We start from the raw sequence: 20,577 nt of genomic DNA, 5'->3' as shown, positions 1-20,577 counted from the left end.
GGGGAGAAGGAGAAAGAAAAGAAATGTTTCTGTAATTTGTATACACATGTGCTGGAAAAAATCAACCCGATTAATCAGTGTTTCTGTTGATTAAGAAATGAGCTGTGAGAAGCTGTTTCTTATTGCCTACCAAAGAGACAGTTACTAGGAATCAAGTGTTCAAACGTACAGGGACAGTTTATCAGCAGACACGCACTTGCTTTCTCTCAATGGATTCAGGGATTCCAAGGCTGTGAGACTGAATGCATGTAAACATGGAGTTCCATGTGCTTGGATGGCCTTTTCTATCTTAACATCAGCACGAGGCAACATTCTCCTGCCTTCGCTCTGTTGGCAGATTTGCCCAGGGATGCCTTTGCTTTGTTTCCAGAGGTTCTGTGATATTCAAAAGAGCACCATCCTCAGTGGACCCTCGCCTCTCTTTCAACCCACACTGACTAAGGTCTTAGACTTCCTTTTGTGTCTGTACTCCTATTGTTGCTGCAACAAATGACCACAAATGCAATGACTTAAAACAGCAATGTATTCTCTTACAGTTCCGATGTCAGCAGTCTAAAATCAGTCTCTCTGGGCTAAAGTCAAGGTGCTGGAAGGGCTAGTTCCTTCTGGCGGATCCAGAGGAGGATCCGCTTCCTTGCATTTCCAGCCTTCTGGAGGCCGTTTGCATTTCCTGGCTTGTGACTCTTTCCTGGCTCACCCTGATCACTGCTTCCCTCCTCACACCTCCTTTTATCAGACTTTCCTGCTTGCCTCTTTCTTTAGAAGACCCTGTGATTACACTGGATGCCCCTGGACAGTCCAGGATAATCTCATCTCAAGACCCTTAACTCAATCATATCTAGGATAATCTCCTCATCTCAAGATGCTTAACTCAATCATACCTGCAAAGTCCCCCTCCCAACATTACAGGATCTGGGAGCAGGGCCGGGGCGGGGGAGGGGGGGAGATTGTTGCATTTGGGGGATCATTATTCTATCTACTACAGCCTCCATCTGCTGGACCCCTTCTGTTTTTTTGTTTTTTTTTTTTTTCCTGTCTACTCAAGTCAGGCTCTGTTCTAAATGTTTACCATGGATAATTTTCACACTCACCCTAGAAGAGGGGTTCTGTTAACTAAAGATAAGGAAACTTGGACGTAAAAAGTTAGATTACTTGCCTGGGGTCACTAATCTAGTACTCAAGCCTAAACCTCAGAGACTTTGTCCTTAAAGACTTTTATTGACTTTACTGTTTTTAATTATAAAAGTAGGGACTTTCCTGGCAGTCCAGCTTTCACTGCTGTGGCCCCAGGTTCAATTATTGATCGGGGAATTAAGTTCCTGCAAGCCACTCAGCTTGGCCAAAAAAAGAAAAAATTATAAAAGTCAAGCAATATAGGTGATTAAAAATAATTCAAATGAAAATCCCTCTCCCTCTCCTTCACCCCATCATTAGCCATATCCTAACAGTTCTTGTCAACTATAGTGTTTCCAGTAATCACCCCACACCTTAATGTTATAATATGCCTTAATTTTTCAATTAACATAGAGAGTTGTAGGTAGTTGTTCGGATAATATAATGTATACCTTTACTAATTCTTCTACAATTATTCAAATGAAAATGCTGAATTTAAAAATTCTCATAAAAGACCTCAGAGCTCTGGAGAAGAATTCATGTGTAAATACTTGAAGATCAATGTACCTTTGTTGAAATACACAGGCGAAGAGTGAAGGCCTTGGAGCCAGGTGGGCCTGACTGTCAGCTTTCACTTCACTCGTTATTATTAGGTACCCTTGGAAAAGTTACTTTTCCTCTGTATTTCAGTTTCCTTATCTATATGATCGGAGAAGGCAATGGCACCCCACTCCAGTGTTCTTGCCTGGAGAATCCCAGGGACAGGCGAGCCTGGTGGGCTGCCATCTATGGGGTTGCCCAGAGTCGGCCACGACTGAAGTGACTTAGCATATCCATATGATACGCCCTTCATATATGTTGTTAGCTTTAAAGTAACTAACCTGTAAATTCAAGCACGTTAGGAGTCCAATAAATGCTAGTTCTTCCAAGAAAGAAGGAACAAATGTCTTCTAACAAGGAATGAAAACATATAAACTAAAAATCGTAAACAGATTTCCTAGACAGCCAAGGTTTTTAGGACATGGTCCTTGTCTAGTGTTTACTCATTTGCTCAGCAGAAATGTTGAGAGCTCTCTATGGCATTGTGCTAGGCCTTGATGGGGACACAATGGGGGCTGTGCTGTGCCCCTCCCTGGAAAAGAAAGGCTTAGTGTATTCCTTAGCACAGAACAGGAAATCAACATAGACGTTTTAAAAAGTCTAACTTCTGGTGACTATAAAGAAAAGATTTGGATCTGTGGAAATAAGTATGTGTGTATTGGGAGGTCAGGGGAGGCAGGGATTGTATCAAGAGCTCTGGATGCGATGGACACTAATTGCATTTCATTGATGTAAGACTGATATCTGGAAAGTAATTATTCTTAATACCACTCATCCCCTCAGACTGCCAGGTACTTAAAGACCTAAATGATTTTCCTGCTGCTTGCAAAATTTAGTGCCTAGCACATAACATTTTTTGTGAAGAAAGAGACTAAGGAAAAAAAGTTGTGGATGAATGCACTTCCTGATCACTGAGGACCTTTCGGCAGTCAGTCCCTACCATGTTTTTGGGTATTTATGCTGTAGCTCCAATTTCTTCTCCACCTGGTTTGTTAGAATTTGTTTTGGATGCTGTTTAATACATTCACCACCCCCAGACAGGCACTGACTGTCAACAGGTGTGTCTGATAAAGAAAACATTGTTTCTGCTTTGCTTTAGACATGTCTGACATGTTGGGACCTGCTTCTCTTCTCAAAGCTGATAGGAATCTAGTACTTGGGAGGGAGGCATGCTTGCCTGTTTCAAGCCAAGAAAGGCTCCTGGTTTGGCTCGCGGCAGAGCTCAGCTTGGAAGGGAATGCTAATATGTCTTCAGAGCTATCCATGTTGGTTGAATGATAAATGGGTATTAACGAGCTAACGTAAGAGAAGATATTAATAGCAATAGTTTCCTGGGCAAAAGGTATCTGTGATTGCCTGGAAACAAACACAGCCCATCAGTGATCCGGGAATGATGGTTTTGACCTTGTGAACCAATCTGTACAAAAATAATTGTATTGACATTAGACACTTAGAAATGAAGTGTATTGTCTTAACTGGTTTTGCCAATTTTTAGGGTGTTATCTGGAATCGCATGTAATCGTGCTTTGGAATCGCATGTAGCAAGTTGCTTTGACTGTATGGAGGGCAGCCAGTGTGCCTTGAATAGCACAAGCACATTCATCAAGGGAGTCAGGGAACTAGTAGAGGCTTGATGGAAGAGGAGTTTGAGAAACAGACCTTCCAAAAACTCGTGGATTTCAGAGGCCCATACAGAAAGCTATCAGTTAGAGCAGGAGCAGGAAAGGGACTTAACAAAGGCAGGATTTGTACTTTGGAAAAATGACTGGTGACTGGGAGAGGGGAAGGTGATGCTAAGTTGAGGCTAAGGCTTTGAGCTTTCGGGGGAGCATTTGGAAAGGTACTGTTGTATTGTATTGTTTGTATTGGAGGGGCAATAATGAGTTGGGAATTTCATATAACTGAGGACTTCCCTGGAGAAGGCGATGGCACCCCACTCCAGTACTCTTGCCTGGAAAATCCCATGGACGGAGGAGCCTGGTAGGCTGCAGTCCATGGGGTCGCTGAGTCGGACACGACTGAGCGACTTCACTTTCACTCTTCACTTTCATGCATTGGAGAAGGAAATGGCAACCCACTCCAGTGTTCTTGCCTGGAGAATCCCAGGGATGGGGAAGCCTGGTGGGCTGCCGTCTATGGGGTCACACAGAGTCGGACACAACTGAAGCGACTTAGCAGCAGCAGCAGAGGAATTCCCTGGCCATCTGGTGGTTAGGACTTGGCCCTTGCACTGCCAGGGGCCTGGATTGGATCCCTGGTCAGGGAACTAAGATCCTGCCAGTTGAGTGGTGTTTCCAAAAATATATATATTTTCAAAAATATATATATTTCCAAAAATATATGTATTTTCTAAACATATATATTATTATAAAATTTGAATTCATATTTCTTAAGAACATTGGTGTGCCAAAGATTTACATAGGTGCGCCTGAGTGCTCTTAATCCATAGAACAGTTTAAAACAGTCATACAAGAGAATGTGGGAGAAAGAATATGTATATGTATGTATTTTTGGCAAATTTCCATGTGAAAGAAATAATGATATCCAATTTTGAACATGACTCAGTTATTAAAAATCATGGACTAATGCAGTCAGTCAAAACACTTTCTACTTATTCCACTTGCTCCTACTTCATCTCTTGGTAAAATCTCACCAGACATCATGGAAAGAATAGTTCTTTTTGAGAAGATGTCAATAAGTTGATCTCAGACCTATATTAAATGTCAAGTTACTGTGAATTTATATAAGATCCCCAAATCTAGATACTATTATCAGTGTCTGCTTTATTCATGATTAGCAAAGAAGAAAGTCACATCTTTTCCTATCACTAGAGTCTTTATTATGGGTCACCTACAGGATTAGCACTTTACATTCCTTTGGAGCAGAGGAAATTGCCATTTGATGTGATTCAAGGGGACTAGGAAGGCTGAAATATTTTCCCCATCTGGCCTGAAAATATTTGGCACTCATCCTGAAATCCCATCAAGTAGAGGACTATTTGGGTTGGCTTTAGAATTTATAGAAATGCTTTTCTTTAGATTAACTGTCATGGAAGCAGAGTTGACTCCCTATTGAGAAAAGGATGTGTAGTTACTTCACAGTGGGGCTAATTTCCTTCCAATGTTTAAAACTTTAATAGCGTGTTCATGTCCCACCCATATCTATCAGCCATTCATACCCTCAGTAGGAATGAACTAAACCAGATTAAGCCCCTCCTGAATCTAGATGAAATTAGTGGGGATGAAATTATTCTCATGAGCTAGTTTTGTATAAAAGGGAAGGGAGAGAAGGAAGAGTAGTTTCAACTTTTCTACAGGAGAGCAGGTACCAACCTAGCCAAGAAAATCAAGTTCGAGAATTCCAGAAACAGAAGTTGCTTCGGACACTTCGTGAGTTGTGGCGTCTTCAGGCAACACTTTGTCCTGGGCACTCCTGCAGCTTAAAAGAATCCACAGATTTATAAGTACTCCAGCACGGGGCCAAAGGTATTAGTGTCATTTTTGGATGGGCAAAATGCTGTTGAATGCGTATTAATGGTCTAACAGGGGGAAGGGACAGGGATATGAGGGGCCAAAATTTGATTTTGGCAAAGCATGATGTTTGGAATTTTGATTGCTACAAAACAATATGCACTGTAACTTATGGGCAATTCAAAGGATTTTCAAGGATAATTTTGATTATACTTACTTTTTTTTAATGGGCAGAGTTTAAACCCTAACTCTGGTAAGCTGTGATGTCACTATATGGTAAGCCTATCTACACATTTGTATGTACCATATGTTTGTTTCATGTCTACCTCTAAAAATTAAAGAAAGGTAGAATGTTCCTCAGACTCTGATGAGACACAGCTCAAATCTCAATGGGAGAGGAAGGTAAAGTTTAAAAACTGAGGGAATCTGGGAGTCTCTCTGCTCTCCCTTCTAAGAAAATACCAGGTTTTCTTTGAGACCAACGCTCTCAGCTCTCTTTAGAAAGAGGTAGCTTTTGCAAAGGTAGAGAGAATTGTGTCCCACTGGCTTACATCATTCCATGTTTGCTCAGTCACTCAGTCATGTATGACTCTGCGCAGCCCCTTGGGCTGTTGCTTGCCAGGCTCCTCTGTCCATGGAACTTCCCAGGCAAGATTACTGGAGTGGGGTGCCATTTCCTACTCCAGGGGATCTTCCTGACCTACGGATTGAGCTCGTGTCTCTTGCATCTCCTGCATTGGCCAGCTGATTCCTTACCTGTGGGTCATTTGGGAAGCCTTCCTCATTTCATCTTTTAAAAATTCATTTTATTGAAGTATAGTTGATTTACAATGTTGTGTTAATTTTTGCTGTATCGCAAAGTGATTCAGTATATATACTTTTTCATATTATTTTCCATTATGGTTTATTATAGGATGTTGGATATAGGTCTCTGTGCTAAAAATAGGACTTTGTTGTTTATCCATTCTATATATAATAGTTTGTACTTGCTAATTCCAAACTCCCAATCCATCCCTCCCCCTTGGCAATCACAAGTCTGTTTTCTATGTCTGTGAGTCTCTGTTTCCTTGATAAGTTCGTTTGTGTCATATTTTAGATTCCACATTTAAGTGATATCATATGGTATTTTCTTTCTTTCTTGGCTTAGCATGGTAATCTCTAGGGCCATCCATGTTGCTGAGCCCTGGTGGCTCAGAGAGTAAAGCACCTGCCAAATGCAGGAGATTGGGGTTCAATCCCTAGGTCGGGAAGATCCCCTGGAGAAGGAAATGGCAACCCACTCCAGTACTCTTGCCTGGAAAATCACATGGACGGAGGAACCTGGTAGGCTACAGTCCATCCATGTTGCTACAATGACATTATTTCTTTTTTATGGCTGAATAGTGTTTCATTCATATTTATCTTTTTTAGTTTATTGAATTCTATCTTAAATGTACCATATTCCATCTTGTAATGTCCAGTTTTGCCTTAATTGAATTGAAATTGACAAACCTCAAAATGACTGTTGAAAAAAAAAAAAACCTGGGTTTTCCTCATTAATTCCCCTACTAGGCTCTGTTCTCTGTGACTCCAGAAAATCTGCTAGAACACACATCTCTGCTCCACCCTAAACAGGGGTGGGCTAAGATAGGGTGGGGTGAGGCGGGGCCAGGCCTGTGGGGAATGACCCACAACCTCCTTCCTAAGTCCTGGGCTTCTATTTCCAGCTTCTTTCTGCACATTCTTCAGGCACTTCACACCTAATGCCTCCAAAACAAGAATTTACTTTTCTTTGTTTCCTCCCTGTCCATCACCATTTACCAAGCTAAAAATCTCAGAATAGGCTTTAGAGCAGAGCATGGAAGAAGGGCTTGGGTTTGAATCCTGCCTCTGTCACTTAGTAGCTCTGTGACCTTAGGCAAGTTATTTGACCTCTTCATGCCTCGGTTGCCTCATATATCAAATGGGGATAATAATGGTATTGCTTTATGGAGTTTTTGTGAGGGGTAATGAGGTAATGCATGTGACTGAAACAGAGTAGATGCTTAAGAATGGTCACTAATACAGTCTATCGGGTCACAAAAGAGTCAGACACAACTTAGTGACTAAACAGCAACAAAAACTACTCCTACTATATTTTTGTCATTATCACCAGCCTCAGCTCTTTGATCTCCACATCCTACCCTCCCTAAATCCACCTGATTGCTCTCTAGATCCAATTGTCTCTCCAAGACTCTCAACATGTCTGTTGCTAGCACTCTGGTTCAGGCCTTCATTTCTTGCCTAGACTGAAGTGTTTTCTCTGGTCACCCTTTGCTCATTTTGGCCAGTTTTAGACAAACTCTACCTCCCCGTCACACTGTGACTTAGACACACATTTTCCTTTTGTGATTGTCCCTTCCATATCTGACCTCAGTTTGGAAGGATTTTTCATTTTCTTCCTCCTATCTTTTAGCTGAGGCTCAGTTCCAAGTGTATTCCTGAGTGAATGAATCCTTTCTTGGCCTCACTAGCTTGAGAAGTGCTGTCCATTACATAATTTGGGCACCTTGGCCCACAAAACCCAGCAGTCTCTGGGTTGACTTTTTCAGCATCACTGTTTATACCACTTACCTGTAACTTGCGCCCCCCTAGTCCCTTCTCTTACCCCCCAGAAAAAAATTTGCAGTGGAGTTGTTTTCCATTCCAGGAATTGGGCAAGGCTTTCTTCTGAAATAGGGCTTCACTGGTGGCTCAGATAGTGAAGAACCTGCTTGCAATGCAGGAGACCAAGTTCAATCCCTGGGTTGGGAAGATTCCCTGAAGAAGGAAATGGCTACCTACTGCAGTATTCTTGCCTGGAGAATTCCATGGACAGAGGAGCCTAGTGAGCTACATACAGTCCATGGGGTGGCAAAATCGGACACGACTGAGTAACTAACTCACTTTCACCTGAAATGCCTTTCGTCTTTTTCAAGTCCTGCACTTTCCAGTAAGTCACCCCCAACCCCCAACTGGTTCAGTTCAGTTCAGTCGCTCAGCCATCATGTCTGACTCTTTGCGATCCCATGGACTGCAATCAGGCTTCCCAGTCCATCACCAACTCCCAGAGCTTGCTCAAACTCATATCCATCGAGTCAGTGATGCCATCCAACTGTCTCATCCTCTGTCATCCCCTTCTCCTCCTACCTTCAATCTTTCCTAGCATCAGGGTCTTTACCAATGAGTCCGTTCTTCGCATCCGGTGGCCAAAGTATTGGAGTTTCAGCTTCAGGATCAGTCCTTCCAATGAATATTCAGGACTGATTTCCTTTAGGATTGACTAATTTGATCTCCTTGCAGTCCAAGGGACTCTTAAGAGTCTTCTCCAACACCACAGTTCAAAAGCGTCAATGCTTCAGTGCTCAGCTTTATGGTCCAATTCTCACATCCATACATGACTACTGGAAAAACTGTAACATGGACCTTTGTCAGTAAAGTTAATGTCTCTGCTGTCTAGGTTTGTCATAGCTTTTCTTTCAAGGAGCGAGTGTCTTTTAATTTCATGGCTGCAGTCACCATCTGCAGTGATTTTGGAGCCCAAGAAAATAAAGTCTGTCACTGTTTACCCATCTATTTGCCATGAAGTGTTGGGACTGGATGCCATGATCTTCGTATTTTGAATGTTGAGTTTTAAGCCATCTTTTTCACTCTCCTCTTTCACTTTCATCAAGAGGCTCTTCAGTTCCTCTTTGCTTTCTGCCATAAGGGTGGTGTTATCTGCATATCTGAGGTTATTGAAATTTCTCCCTGCAATTGCAATTTCATTGCAGCTTGTGCTTTACCCAGTCCAGCATTTCGTATGATGTACTTGTTGAATAAACAAGGTGACAATATACAGCCTTGACATACTCCTTTCCCAATTTGGAACCATTCCGTTGCTCCATGTCCAATTCTAACTGGTTAATTCCTTCTAATCCTTAGGTTCTTTACTTAGTCACCTGTCATATTATATACCTGGCCTGTTACATACCTTCTTAGCACCAGGGACCGTCTACCACCCCCTTTTTGGTAACATTTTCCTCAGTTGTAGTCATAGATTTTTAAGACTGATGTTTTATGTTCCCCACTAGATAATATATACATGAATGTAGGACTAGTGACTCTGTACTCCTAGAACCCAACACTGTGTTGAAGAATGAATAAATAATGTCTTCACTCAGTAAACTCCAAGCCCGACCAAGCAATGTATAACAGAACCTATCAGAATTTATTGTTGAAGAAATTACTGCAGGGGCCTATATAATTCACCCAAGTTCTTCAAGTGACTTTTGGGCTTTGGGGACCAGCATATTAGTAGTATAGCTTGCGGTTAAGAACACGTGGTTTTTTACTTTCCCAACCTCAAGAAACACTGTGCTAATGGTCCCGGAGAAAGAGAGTAGCCACAAAAAGCAGGTACTAGGTTGAGAACAGAAGTAGAAGTATCAACAGACACAGTCTACAGATTTGTTGGGGGAAGCTGGAAATTAGCAGCTTGCATTAGTACCTAAAGATATTAATAACTGTGTGCCTCTCACTTTCAAGCCGAAAGTTTTGTGTTCTCAGGGGCGCTTGCATAAAAACTTCCCATCTAAAATGATTTCCTATTGATAGGAACTTGGACACAATGCGAGACCATTCCCTGGTGATTTCTAAAGTCTCATATAAAAAGTACTTTTTGTTTTCACACAATACTATTTTTATGGAGGCTCTTACATGGAAATCCAGTTTAAGGTCTGACACTAGTCTTTGCTTTGGTATATACTTTAAGTACCCTGAATGACTTTCATTTCTTAGGAAAAGAAAACCCAGAGTCTCATTCAGCTTCCAGAAGAGGACACGGGGAAGGGCGTGCCACTACCCACTTTACAGCTAAAATAAGCTTTTGAAACTCGTTCCGCTTTTGCTGAAGAGCAGCTCAAAGCTAAGGAAGGGGCTTGGACCTCTTCCCCTTTAGGGGTGGGGGCCCAGGTCGGTGGCTACGGCAGCCCGTTTCTTTTTCCTTTGGTAAAGAGTGAAGTCGGGAAGAGCCGGAGGAGGCGCTGTGTGAAAACAGCAAACAAAACAGGAGTGGGTAGACAGCGGGGCCGCCGCGCGGGACGACCCCTTGGGCCGCGGAACAAAGCCCCGCGGGGGGCGCGCAAACCGGGTCCCAGACGCGGCAGCGAAGCCCTGCTCCTCCCTAGGAGGGGACGGTTGCGGGCATGAGCGCGATGTTCAAGTGTTTGTTGGTCGCGAGGTCTTCAGTCACAGCAACTGTGCCCGCAGAGCCCGGGCGCCAACCGCCACCCTCGGTACCCAGCACCTCGACCCGCGAAAGTCGCCGCCGGCAGCGCGAGCGCCTCTGCGCCTGCGCGCCCGTGGAAGCCCCGCCCCCTCCGGGCCGCCGGCGCGCGGGGCCGCGCCTCCTCATGGCGGCCGCCGCAGTGTGTGGTATTTAGCGGGAGCGCGCGGCGGGCTCGAGGACGCGCGAAACGGCGGCGGCGGCGGCGGCCAGGGGGGAACCGGGGCGGCCGTTGCGGGGCGCACTCTCGAGCGGCAGCGGCGGCCCAGAGTGTCCCGTCGGTGTTGGCACGAGGAGGCGGCGGTGGCGCTGCCCGCGGTGGCGGCGGTTGGCGGCGGCGACAGAGCGCGTTTGAGCCAGGACCGGGGTCCGAGGCGCGCTCTCCGCCCACAGGTAAGTGGGGCCCGGCCTGGAGGGAGGAGCCGGCCGCGAGGGGCTCCGCGGGAGGAGGACTTCCAGGCCCGGTCATGGCGGCGGGCGGGAAGGTCGGCCGGGCCGGGTCGCGCCGCCCGGGAGGGGGTGCGGGCAGCCCCCGGACCTGGCCGCCTTTGTCTCGGCCCGAGCCCGGCGGCCCGGCCGAGCGCCGCCCCCCGCCCCTCCCCTCCCCTGCCCGGCCCTGCCCGCGGAGGCGAGCCGGCTCGCCCCCGCCCCCGGCTCCCGGGGCCCGGCAGGCCCGCGCCGGGGGTCGGCCCCTCGCGGCCGGGCGAGGGCGGGGAAGGGCCTCCTCGCCGACCGGCCCGGCCCCCGCGCGCCTAGGAGGCGGGCCTGACCGGGGGAGGCGCCCGGCGCTCCCTGCGCCCGGGTGCCGGCCTTTGTTGTGAAGGGTCCCGGGGTTTGCGGCCAACATGGCGGAGGTCAGCTGAGTGCGGGCAGTTGCCGGCCCTTCCCTCCGGCCCCTCCCCGCACCGGCCCGGGGGCAGGACGGGGCGACTCAGCCGTCCTTGGCCTCCCCTGCCTGCCCCCGACCCCGGGAGCGGTCGTCCCCGATTGCGCTGCGTTCTTTCCCGCTCCGGCCTGCGCTTTCATTGTGCGGGTGGGAAGAATGCAGCCTCCTCCCTTGTTTATGTCGTTAGAGAGGAGATCGCGTGAACGATTTGCCAGGGAAGCTCCAGCTTTTTAGTGTAAACCTTGGTTTTCCTAGGTTTTGTTTGTCGGGTAGTTTTGGGGCCTTTTTGGACGCTCCCAGATTTATTATTTAGGAATGTGGATAATCTGGGCCACAGCGTTGCGTAGGTTTTTCTTTTCCCGTTCCTGGAAAGATTGAGAATTTGCTCTGACATCCAGAGAAGTCCAGTTTGTGTGTCCGGAAAATCAGATGGTGTAGCCGATTTGTCAAAGTCGTAGAAGCCGTGAGCACGGATATAGGGCAGGGACCGGACTGCCCGTTTTTAGCTGTTGAACATTTACCATTTCTTGATAAGGGGCTGTCAAGGGTAAATTGTTAACTCTTGCAGCAGTTGAGCGTTGAGAGCGCGGACTCTGAAGTCAGACTACATGCTTTGGTTCCAGTCCTGCCCCACCGGTTTGTGACCTTGGGCAAGATACTTAACCTCTCTTTCTTTAGTTGCAAAATAGGGGTAATAACAGTACCTACCTCGTAGGATTGCTGGGAGAATTGATGAGATAGTAGGTGAGGGGCTTAAGGCTTAGAGCAGTGGCAGGCCCATGGTAAGTGCTCAGTAAATGTTTGCTGCCAAGGCTGTTGTTTAATAACTAAATTTATGAGATTATTTTGGCATGTTGGATATGTTGGAACTGCAAAGGTTTTCTTTTAGTGCATTTTGTTAGTTCGTAAAAATGAAAACAAGAGGTTTAGATGATAAATGTCCAGGCATTTGAAGATGATGGCGTTGGAAAATTTCTGTAGTAAGACATCTTGGTAAGTCTTGTGTGATCTAGAACTTAATCAAATTCATGGGTCAGTTTGCTTTTGAGGTCTTAACTTAGAAAAGTGAAACAGTGGGTTTCTGCTGTTAGGTGTCTATGGTGTCACCGTCTCGTTTGGACATTACTGAAGAGCAGAGTGTAGTGTGGTGATAAATGTAATGGTCTGGTAATTTTGTTTGGGAGATACTGGCTTAAATTATGGAGGAGAGGATTTTGGTTAGCTGTAAGAAGTTCATGACAAGTAGATTTTGACCTCAAATGGAGTGTACAAATTGTGTAATTTTTTTGTTCTGGGACTTAAAATATACAACAGACATTTGTGATCTGGAATAATTAGTTGCAACCCTAAAGTTGGCTTTGCCAAAATATTTTCTTTAACTCTTTTGTAGAATTGCTTTGCATGACCCCTCTTGACACTTTGCAGCGTAATTGAACATTTAATAATATTTTAAGCTGAAGTACAATTTAAATGATAGATGAGGAACTTTTCAGGGTAAATATTACATACACTACAAATTCAGAAATTTAATTCAATTTAGTGTGATGTATTCTCTCTAAGCTTTGGGAAATTTTTACAAAATTGTTATAGAGCAATATACTTTAATATCTATAATTAAAAAGAACGTTAGGCTACGATTAATTGAAGTTACAAAGGAAACATCTAGCTATGGCAACAGTGACGTAATATGGAGAATAGGATTTTATTTTCAGCTTATACAGTGTTTAGAAAACAGGTCTTACATAAGGAGGGTAAACAAAGTTCAGTAAATTTGCAGAGCAACAACTTTGTATTTTGAAGGAATCGATTTACTTGGTTTCTAGAGATTGAAGTTTTTCTTGGCTTAGATCTGTTTTACAGACTTCAGTTATAATTATGAAATGTCCATATACATCTTATAAAATGTTTTAAGTTTGGTTATTTTTGCTCTAAACCTCACTACAAACAAAATCAGTATATGAAAACCTCAGACTTCCTACCCACCCCTAAAGAAAAACCTAGGTATAAACTTTATCTCCCTAAAAAAATCCTTAATGGTTTCTTTAAGAAAGATTTTTCTAATGCATTTTGAGTCATTTGGTTTTCCATGGCTAGAGTTTCTACTGCAAAAGGGCAGGGATTGTGGTCTTTTATTCCTATATCCTCAGTGGCTGACACTCAGTACAGACTTGTTTCCTGACCTACTACTTCTATTAATATATTCTTATGACACTCAGATTTCTTTGCTTGTGAAACCTAGACCCATGTATTCTCTTGCTCATAGGTCTTTTTTTTTTTTTTTTTTTAATGACTTCTTTTTAGAACAGTTTTAGGTTCACAGCAGAACTGAACAGAAAGTTCAGAGATTTCCCATATACTCTGCCCTACTCATGCATAACTTCCTCCATTATCAACATCTTCCACTACAGTGATACATTTGTTACAATTGATGTACCTACACCTTATCACTCAAAGGTTTATGGTTCACTCTTGGTGTTATGTATTACAAGTTTTGACAAATGATATGTATCCACCGTTAATAGTATCACACAAATAGTTTCACTGCTCTAAAAATCCTGTGTGGTCTACCTGTTCATTCTCCCTCTTCCTTAACCTCTGGCAAGCACTGATCTTTTTACTGTGTCCATAGTTTTGTCCTTTACAGAGTGTTACGTAACTGGAATCATACAGTATGTGCCTCTTTCACATTGGCTGCTAGTCATGTGCATTTAAGTTTCCTTCATGTCTTTTTGTAGCTTGATAGCTTGGTTCTTTTTTAGTGCTGAGTATTACTGTATTGAGTGTACCAGTTTATCTACTCACCTACCAGAAGACATCTTAGTTGCTGCCATGTCTTAGGAATTATGAATAAAACTGCTGTCAACATCTGTGTGCAGGTTTTTGTATGGACATAAGTTTTCAACTCCTTTGGGTAGATAAATACCAGGGAGCATGATTTGCTGGATATGGTAAGAATGTTTAGTTTCTTTCTTTCTTTGTCTATGCTGGGTCTTAGTTGCACCACGTGGGATCTGTTTAGTCACAGCATGCGAACTCTTAGTTGCAGCCTGTGGGATCTAATTCTCTGACCAGGGATCGAACTCAGGCCCCCTGCATTGGGAGCTCGGGGTTTTAGCCACTGGAACACTAGGGAAGTCCCCGTTTAGTTTTGTAGTAAACTGCCAGACTGCCTTTCAAGTGGCTGTACCATTTTGCATTCCCACCAGCAATGAAGAGAGTTTGTTGCACCAAATGCCCGCTAGCATTTGGTGTTTTCAGTGTCCTGGATTTTGCCATTCTAAAAGGTGTGTGGTAGTATCTTATTTTTGTTTTCAGTTTGTGTCTCCCTGATGACAAGTGATGTGGATCACCTTTTCATATGCTCCTTTACCATCTGTATATCTGATGAGGTGTCTGTTAAGGTCTTTTACCCATTTTTTTAATTGACATGTTCATTTTCTTGTTGAGTTTTAAGAGTTGGGCTTTATTTTGGTTAACAGTCCTTTATCAGATATGTCTTTTGCAAATGTTTTCTCCCATCGGTGGTTTATCTTCTCATTCCTTTAACCGTGTCTTTCCACTTTCACATACCAAGATGCTTCGGATTTATGTATCCTGAACTAAAACCTTTGTTTCCAACTGTCCAAGGCTCTCATCTTCTGTATCAGTTAGTCATAGGGCCCTGGTTTTTCTGCTCTCTGGTTATTGCCAGAGATCTGGCATTGCTTCTCTCCCTCGTTTTCACATGGGCATTCAGTCCTCTTCTACTTTCTAAGTATCTATTTGCTTTTGGTCTCTGCCTCCTCCCTTCAGGTTTCCTGCTGCCATTTGAGGGAGCTTTCTAACATAGGTGACTTAAAGCCTTCAGTTTAAAGTCCCAAGTTCCTTGACACTATATAGATAGTAAGTTGACAGTCCCTCCTGAAGCTGGCTTTTGTTACTTTCCTGCCATTTTCAACTACATACTTGCAAGGGCCTGTGCACAACACATATTCTCTTCCAACTAAGCTCTGTAATCTCAGCTTGGACATCACTTAACTGATGTGCTCTTCCTGGACGCCCCGCCTTGAATTGGATGTCATCTCTCCGTGTTCCCATAGCACTTTCTGCCTGACCGTACTACAAGATACATTCCACTGAACTGTAATTTTTCTCTTCTGCTTTGCCTTCACAGATATAAACTGCAGTCTCTATGAGGACTTTGCCTTGATCACCCCTTTCTAGAGTTTATTACTGTTGCTGGCATGTAGTTGGTGCTCAGTGGATATTTATTGAATGGCTAATACCTTCACACTGTTTTATTATGCTCTTCTAGCCTTATCCTCCAGCATTTCTTCTTTGCCATACCTGATTAAACTGGATTCTTTTTTGATTCTTGAACATTCTCCATACTTATTTGTCTCTGTGCCTTTTCTCATGATTGTACTTGAAGTCCGCAGATAATCTGTCTGTGCTCCTTTGGGCAGATAACTTACCTCTCCAAGGCTTAGTTTCCATTAGCATGTGAGCATCTACTAAGCATATTGCTGCCCCTTGATCCAGTGTCCTGCAGCTAGAGGCAGTGTAGCCAAGTGGTTAAGAGCCAGATCTGGATGTGTGTCTAGCATCTGTTACTAGTTGTTTGTGACCTTAAACTCTGCAAGAGCAGGGACAATGCCTACTGTTGCATTTAAAAGCACATTACTTAACAGAGAAAGTGCTTACATAATTAAAAAAATTAGTTGTTGAATAAGTTACTTAATTTCTCTGTTACTACTTACATTCTGGTAAGGGAAGAAAGCAGAATTACAAATTGTGATATATACTATAAAGGAGGAAAGAGTAATGGTGAGAGGGAGTCTTGCTGTGAGAAATGGTGATATTTGCTGTTTAGTTGCTAAGTTGTGTCCAACTCTTGCGACCTCATGGATTGTAGTCCACTAAGCTCCTCTGTCCGTGTGATTTCGCAGGCAAGAATAGTGTAGTGGGTTGCCATTTCCTTCTCCAGGGGATCTTTCTGACTCAGGGATCAAATCCGTGTTTCCTGCATTGGCAGGCAGATTCTTTACCACTGAGCCACCTGGGAAGCCCTGCATTGCTATTTAAGCTATGTTAAAAGGATAAGGAGTTCTTTGAAGGAGAGAAGGGAGAATATGAGGTTGAAGGAGCAGCAGAAGTAAAGACCCTGAGGCAAAAATGAACATGGACTGTTCCAGGAACTGAGAAAAGAGAGTGTTGCTGGATCAAATGGATGAGGGGGAGAGATAGGCAAGGATCAGATCCTGCAGAGTCAAAGTAAGGAATGTGAATATTAAGGGTACTGAGAAGCTATCAAAAGGTTTTAATTAAAAGAGTAACAATCTTCTTTTAAGATTGCTTTAGCTCTTTGGGGGGGCTTCGCAGGTGTCTCAGGTGGTAAGAATCCGCCTGCCAATGCAGGAGCTGCAAGACACGTTGGTTAGATCCCTGGGTCAGAAAGGTTCCCTGGAGTTGGAAATGGCAACCCACTCCAGTATTCTTGCCTGGAAAATTCCAAGGACAGAGGAGCCTGGTGGGCTGCAGTCCATGGGGTCGCTAAGAGTCGGACATGACTGAGCACAAATGCCTAGCTCTTTAGAGACTAGAAGGCCATTTCTTTGATCAGACTTCCCTGGTGGCTCAGTAAAGAAATCTGCCTGCACTGCCAGAGACCCGGGTCCGATCCTTGGGTTGGGAAGATCCCCTGGAGAAGTAAGTGGCAACTCACTCCAGTATTCTTGCCTGGGAAATCCCATGGACAGAGGAGCCTGGTGGGCTGCAGTCCATGGGGTCGCAAAGAGTTGGACATGACTGCACAACTAACACATTTACTTAGATCAGGAAGCACAGTAGTTGATTATGACCTGGATTAAGGTGGTGGTGGCTGTGAATATGAAGAGAAGTGGATGGATTCGCGATGTATTTTGGGGACAGAATTAACAGGGCTTACTGATGGATTAGATATGAGAGGTGAGGGAAGGAAAGAATTAGGTGGTTTCTGGCTTGAGCAACTGTGAATCATAGTGCTATTTACCAGGAATGAAAGAACTAAGAGGGGATTCGCAGATAACAATAAAACTCAAAAAACAGAAAGACAGCAAATAAACTTGAAGTTCTGATATGTTGGATTTAAAGGTATCTGTGAGACATCCAGAATGACCAGTGAGGTAGAGGAACATCACAGAAGCCAGATGGGAGACAGTAGAGCATGCTCAGGTGTTAGGGAATGGTCCAGTAGAAAAAGAGTTGAATGCGGGAGAGAGGGAAAGTACAAGTGTGAAGTCTGAGGGGGTGAGAGGACACTGCCCAAAGGCCTGGGTCACTTCTTCATTCTAAGATGGAAGGAAGTGGCAGGTCAGCATTCGATGGCTTCTGTTGTATTTTCTAAAGGAGGTATGAATGAAGCCATCAGTTGAGGGTTTAATTGGTTAGTGATTACTGTACTACAGCTGGTTGAAGGCAGAGCAGAGAGTGAGAAACTGAGCGGAGGGCGGGAGAGAAGATTCTGTAATATGTCACCAGCTGTGACACCTGATGCTTACTGTTCTCAGGAAATTGTAGAATACCTGGAGTATTACTTCTTTTCCCCTACACTGTAAACTGTTTTGAAGACGTATAGGATAACTACGTATAGAAATGTGCTCAAGATTTTAAGGATACAACTTAACGCATTTCGCACAGTATTGTGACCAGCTGCCATGTATCCCATTACTTTTATTTTGATTTTTGTGGGGAGGGGGAATAAGTCTTCTAGAACTCTAGGCTGAAAGATACAGGTAATACAGTTCATTAGGGTTCAATTTATTCTCCAGGTTTGAACCACAGTGACCAAAATGATATTGGCAAAGATCTTTTATTAGTTTGAGGTTGCCCAGTCATGTTGAACTTAACTTGTGGCTTTTGTTTTTGCTTATTTTGAATAGCAGGGGAGTTGGGAGCATGTGAAAATAGAAAAGAAATAGAGGAAAAATCTTTGGAGAATGAATCTATGTTTATAAGGCTGGTATTACCAGTGAGAAATATTTTCTTCGAAAATGAGAAGAATTTAATACCAGTCTTGAATTTTGTAGGAAGTATTGTACTTGTTATAGTTGTTATTGTCATAATTGACAGGCTTAGCCTAGTAATGGTTGATACAGCAAAATTAAGTGTGTTGTACACTAACTTTTGTATTTCAGTTCTTGATTTGACTAAATGAAATAATCTAATTGTTAAAAACTTGCTTTTTCCTGCCTTTGTGTTTTACCTTTTAGCTCGTTTGAGCTCAGCTAAAGTTGAGTTGTGGTTTTTTTTTGTTTTGTCAGGGAACCTGATTTAGCTTTGTTGGGGACAGCTTTGGATATTTTGTTAATACAGATAGTTTCTGAGTTAATTTCTACAGACATTCTTTTGATTTTGCTTGGAGAGGTGATCAGATAAATTTTGTCTTTTAGAATTAACTTTTAAAGTGCTAAGTGTAAGTTTTTTTTATATAAACTAAAATATATGTACATGTATTTGAAATATGTAGGGTTTTAAAAATGTGAAGAGGCTGTTTTTTAAATAATTTTTCCCAATAAGTAAGTATTCATCTATTTGAGGCGTTTTAAGAAAAAAATAAAGCAGTAGGCAAAATCAGCTCTTGATCTCTTACTGTTTAAATTTGTGTGTGAAATCACTAGCAGTTTGCTAGCAGGAACGTGTGGGGACACAGAATAGACACTAAATTTAAATCCCCAAAGTAATATATATGTTTTATGGGCATTTGAGAAATATATACAGAAATGCAGCCCCCACCTTCCTCATGATGATTCATCATGTGATAATTGAAAAGTGTAACCATTGTGGACATTTTGGTGCAGTTTCTAGTCTGTGTGTGTTACACATTCTTTTAAGATAGACATTTTAAAGTCAGTTTCTTTGATCTGACTTAATCATTGTAGATACTTTACCTTTAAATGATTACTACTTGTCAGTAACTGTACATGTTTGAGGGGCTTCCCTAAACTGCGTAATTCCAAATGATGAAATTTGTGTTTAAACTCTGTAGTCTATATATTCTTCCATCTTGATATTTTGTGTATGTATTTGTAGTTCCTTGTTCCCAACTCTAGTCTTTGTGATTTCTGGTTCTGAACTTGACCTCCTTTCCCCCCTTTCTAATTCCTTACCTAAGTCTTTAAACCACATTTGGCAATTTGTATGCCCTTCTAGCTCTCTGTCCCATTACATGGTGTGTATGTACATGCGTACATATATAAAAAGGCAGCTGTCTCTTTTTTCTCTATTAACATAAATGGGATTGTAATATATTCTGTGGGCTTTTTTTCCCTCTACCTGTTTAAACAATTTGATTCTTATATGTTAATAGGTATGAGTCTGTTTATTTAAAAGAAAAAAAAGGCAGCATACTATTCTATTGTATGGATCATCATTTAGTCCCTTTCTTCATCTAGAGCAGTTTTCAGTTTATTTGCTCTTACAAATAGCGTTGCTGTAGGCATCCATATATATACACCTTTGCCAATGTTTAAGTCATAAGATAGACTCTTGAAAGAAAAGCTACTGGATCAGAGTATACAAACTTTAAATTTTGAAACAAACTGCCAAATATTCTTAGAAACCTTCATAGTGGACATTTCCAACAGTGTAGGGAAAGTATGTTTCCGCAGATCTTAGCCAGTCTTTGAAAACAAATTTATATTTGTAATGTCTTAAGTAATACATGCAGTTTGTGACAATTCATATCAAGTTTTTGAACTTTTTTTTTAGTCTAGCGTTTTACATGCAAAACAATTCAAAATGAAATATTCCGCTAGGCTTTTTTTTTTTTTAAAGAAAAACTACCTGCCATATTCCTCTCCAGATGTCTTTTTCCAGAGGCAACTACTTTAACCTCTTTGAAGTGATTATATTTTATTTACCTTCATTGTCTCTAGATAACATGCTTATATTGTTACTTCAGTATTTCAGTTTTAGGCCTTATTCCTGTTGTGTGTTTAACTACCTTTCCTGCCCCTGTCACATGTACAGACCCTTACCATTCCTATACTCTCCTAATTTAGTAACATCATAATTTTGTGTTTGCATTATTATGACTGTAAAAGTTACAATTTGAGCCATATAGTAAATGGTTACTTTTTCTTGGACCTATTTGTATAATTTTCCTTGTAGTTAATACTTGTCCTTTCTGCTCTGTTTTCTCTGTGTTTAATCGATTTTAACAAGTATAGCTTTGGATATTATTGCTCAGAAGTACAAAGCTCTTCTGCTTTCTAATTTATTTATTC

The 20,577-nt window shown here is 42.6% G+C and overlaps 1 protein-coding gene across 2 annotated transcripts in view; it reads left to right on the top strand.

Annotated features, from left to right (window-relative positions):
* Positions 1 to 5,053: 5,053 nt before the first annotated feature.
* Positions 5,054 to 20,577, top strand: part of SIAH1 (siah E3 ubiquitin protein ligase 1) — a 32,236-nt gene continuing 16,712 nt past the window's right edge. Inside the window, exon 1 of one of the 2 annotated variants that reach the window (XM_044931217.2) lies at positions 5,054 to 5,198. The gene's annotated coding sequence lies outside the window, so the exon portion shown is untranslated. Of the gene's footprint in view, positions 5,199 to 10,553; positions 10,840 to 20,577 lie in introns of those variants that run through there. The other variant, XM_025268608.3, reaches the window with a different exon arrangement.

This window comes from Bubalus bubalis, chromosome 18 (genome assembly GCF_019923935.1).
Source record: "Bubalus bubalis isolate 160015118507 breed Murrah chromosome 18, NDDB_SH_1, whole genome shotgun sequence".
Taxonomy (NCBI): domain Eukaryota; kingdom Metazoa; phylum Chordata; class Mammalia; order Artiodactyla; family Bovidae; genus Bubalus; species Bubalus bubalis.
The sequence above is the reverse complement of the archived record's forward strand: the minus strand, read 5'-3'. Positions and strand labels throughout refer to the sequence as shown.